Genomic DNA, 4,022 nt, shown 5'->3' on the forward strand with positions numbered 1-4,022 from the left:
TTTTATTATTTTAAGAAAAAAGGGGGGGGGAAAAAAAAAAAGCAAATAAAAAAAAATAACCTAATATAAAAGAGAAGATATCAACGAGAAGAACAAAGGTCTGAAAAGCAATGGAAGGAAAACAAATTTAAAAGATGTATTAAGTATTCAAAACAAAAAGTACCAATATAAAAAAAAGCAAACAAGATACACAGTGGATCAAATTGATCACTAACATAAGTATGTAGGCTGTGGTTTTACACTAAAGATTAATTTTTCCCAGTGAAAGTGAAAGCACAACAGAATGTGTGCCAGTAAGTATAAAATCATACAAGTATGAAATTATTTTAAAAAAGAAAAAGACCTCTTTACCTTCTGTAGTCCACAAGTGGCGAGACAAAAAAATTCAGTGGAAGATCACTAGATTTGCAGTTTGATGGGCATATGGTTTTAGGTGACTTATAAAATTTTCTGAACCTCAGTTTTCTCAACGGTAGGATAGTAAGTTTTAGTCACCCTTGATGATTTTTTTTTACAAATACAGACAAAAAGAACTGTATGGAAAGATGTTATATATTATTTGTAGACGGACATACCCTTAGAAACTTGAAATGGGCACCAGAAAAAATGAAAAGGGAGGGAGGGAGAGAAAAAGAAAGAGAGAGAAATCTCTTTCTTACAATGAAGATAGAAATCAGAACAGATTGATTTGTGAGACAAACCACTAAAGTACAACATCAACATGGGTTCCCATGGCATTTACAATAAGGCATCATACAATCCATCATATTTTTAAACTGTAGTCTTCAGATATAGAACTCAAAAAGAAGTGCACTGTGGTGAAGTATGGAGGTTATTGAAAAGCAGGGAGGGAAGACATCTGCAGTGACTGAGACGGCTCATGTAAGAAGCAAATATCCAGGTGACATCCTAGTTACATTTAGAGCTAATAAATTTATTCACTTCCTTATTGGAGCTTTTGTTTGTAATCCTAGTGGTTTGTGCTACGTTTTAAGGGACTGCTCTGATCTGGGAGATGGCTTGTTAGTTAATTGATTTGATTTAGGTACTCCGTCACTCCGAAGTAAGATGTGTGTAGCAGTTTCTGGAAGGGTATGGGGAAGGAGAGAGCATCTACTCCATTATGGGTACCTCATCAAAGACCTTTCTGGTGTAAAAGGGGATAACAAGAAAAGGTGGGAAGCAAGAAACAAAACATACAGAGGAAGAAACCTGACCGACAAACGCTAAGGGAGGCAGTAATAAGAACCAAACCATGTCAGTCACGTTATTTATAAGGGTATATGCAATGTGAGAACGTTCATTTCAGTAAGATTATCTGCTCAAGGAACTTGTCAAAATGGGATGGAAAGGAAAAGGGGAAGGCAATGGACAAAACATACAGAGACACAAACCTGGAAGACAAACATAACGGGCAAAATGAGAAGAAACAAACCTCAGTGGTCACACTAATTGATGGGCTATCAAGAAAATGCAGGCAAACCCATGCCTTGCAACCTGGCAAGGATGCAAACCTGGGGGGCCCAGATATCTGAGGGGGTAGACAATGGGACTATGTAAACTGATGAAGGAATATGCAGGGGAAGGTGATGGGGTAGGAATAATGGGGGAAGAGACAGAAAGGGGTATAAAAGGGGCTGGTCGCATGCAAAACATCGCCAGTCAGTAAACTTGTCTGACAGCCCTGCGCCTGATCACTGCAGTCTGTGCCACCTTGCTGTTAAATCCTTTCTTGACTATCTCTCTGTGTAATCTCACCCTCTGTCCTCCGTGGGTTTGCTGTAAGGACTAAATGCCTGCTGCTGGGGGGACTGGTGCGACTGGATACGGAGGCAGCGACTGGAGTCAGAGTGGGGATATAGGCCCCCCCCAGCCTGTGGTGTCAGCCACTGGAGCGAGTGGGGTCTGGGTAGCCAGCCATGTCCACGTCATCTGTGTGTGCGTGTGTCTGGGACACGTGCACAGCCTCGCTACTGGCTGAACCTGCAAATGGGAAAGCAGCAGGCACATCCATTACTGTGGGATGGAAACCCCAGGTCACTGGGTACTGCGGGCTGGGCTCCAGCAGCTAGGCAGGAGGAATTCCCAGGCTACAAGATGCTGGAGGTGGTGACCACTCTTAACATCCCTTAACACTTTGTGTGATTACTTCCATCTACCTATATTTTGTCTTAGAAGAAATAGATTCACCACCTTTTACATTGTTCAGATTTTTAATTTTTGTTTTTGCAGAAATATTTTTATTATGAACAACTTAATTTGCTATGGCACTGTGCAAGGACCAGTGAGAGTGATGGTGAATGGAAACTGCTCAGGGTCAGAGGATGCCAACTATGTCACCCTCCCTAAAAATAAGTGCTGCAGTCACTCAGTAATAATAAGAAAATTGTTATCCTGACAGTGCATTCAGGCATGAATTTACTTGCATATTGGGAGTGACAAAAAAAAAAAAAAGAAAGAAGTAATTTACTGTGAGTATGGCATAGGTAGAGTGAATTTGTTAAAAAATATGAAAATGAATTATTGTTAGATAACAGCTGAACATAAACACAAGTAGTAAATGCACATAGTAGTTCTTAACATTGAGGATTTTTAGATCTGTAAGGCTGAGGCACCATGGGAGGCAAACACAACCTGAGGACTATATCTTTTCCAGACTTGGTATTTTCTCAATCTACAGCTTTTGATTTTGCAGTCAGGAGTGGGAGGGATGAGCAAACCATGACTGTTACTGAAGTAACTGGGGTTGATATGAGTATCAAATTAGCATTTTAGTTCTGTGGTTTTACTTCTGTAAGGATTGCTAATAACTTTTTGTGTAGTGTGGACACTGCATGTTAGCACTCATGACTTTGGTAAATTTCATTATCTTTTGCATGACCAAAGCGAGGCAATTTTCAGCTACTTTCTGAAAATAAATAATTTTGAAACACTGAAGAGAGTAGGTGCCTTTGTTCTGCTACTTGAATAGTGATTAAATATCTTGTGAAGTGAGACTGATAAGGTTGAGGAATCCTGCTGTCTGGGAGTAAAGGCAGTTGGAGCAGCAGAGAAATAGAGAAACTGTTCAAAAATTGTCTTTTTTAGCTGAAAAAGGAGGATAGACTGCTTTACCCAGGCAAAGTTACCCATCATATAGACTTGAGGTACAAACTGTAGTTGGGTTTACCAGATTCAAGGCCCAGACTTAAACTTCTAATCATGCAAGCAGAAGAGAGGTCAGAGAATTCTGTTATCAACGTAACATACAGTGTAAACATCATATTTTCAAATGCCCTTTTTTAGAAGATTGGTGTATGTGACCTCCTGAAGGTAGGACTAAATGCAGGGTTGCATTGAAAAGCTAGAAATCTTGGGTAAATTTCTCAGCCTACAGACTTAAAACACATTGCCGCTTTTTCTTCAAAGCTCTTACCACTTTTGCATATGTCTTTGCAAATCATATTCTGCAGTATATTAAATCTGAATTTTGTTCAACAATGTTATATATCGTACATCCATTGAGTTCCTGAGATGCTTATTTAACTGAAATCTACCTTAGCAAAGAAGATTTGAAAAAATCCTTAAATAATAGCCAAACCACAGTTGATCTCAACTAGACCAATAAAATGCACGTCCTACAGACCTTAGTCCTGACTCAGTAAAGCAATTAAATATATCCTTTACTTAAAGAATGTACACACTGTCATGTCTCCTCAGCTGAGAACTCTAAAATGCTTTATTTTAAGCAGTTTATTTTAACAAGACATCTTCTCTCCTGTGTTTTCTACCTCTCATTTTGCAGTCCTCAAATGAAATGCAGTGCTCTCAACCACCCCGATATCTGTGGAGGGACAACATGGCAGGGCATAAGCAATCTGGGAGGTTCCTGGAATGCGTTGATGATAACTTCCTTCTCCAAGTGGTAGAGGAGCCAACGAGGAGAGGTGCTATGCTGGACCTTGTTCTCACCAACAAGGAAGGGCTGGTGGGGAATGTGAAGCTCAAGGGCAGCCTGGGCTGCAGCAACCACGAAATGGTGG

This window comes from Aptenodytes forsteri, unplaced genomic scaffold, assembly GCF_000699145.1.
Source record: "Aptenodytes forsteri isolate BGI_AS27 unplaced genomic scaffold, ASM69914v1 Scaffold217, whole genome shotgun sequence".
NCBI lineage: Eukaryota > Metazoa > Chordata > Aves > Sphenisciformes > Spheniscidae > Aptenodytes > Aptenodytes forsteri.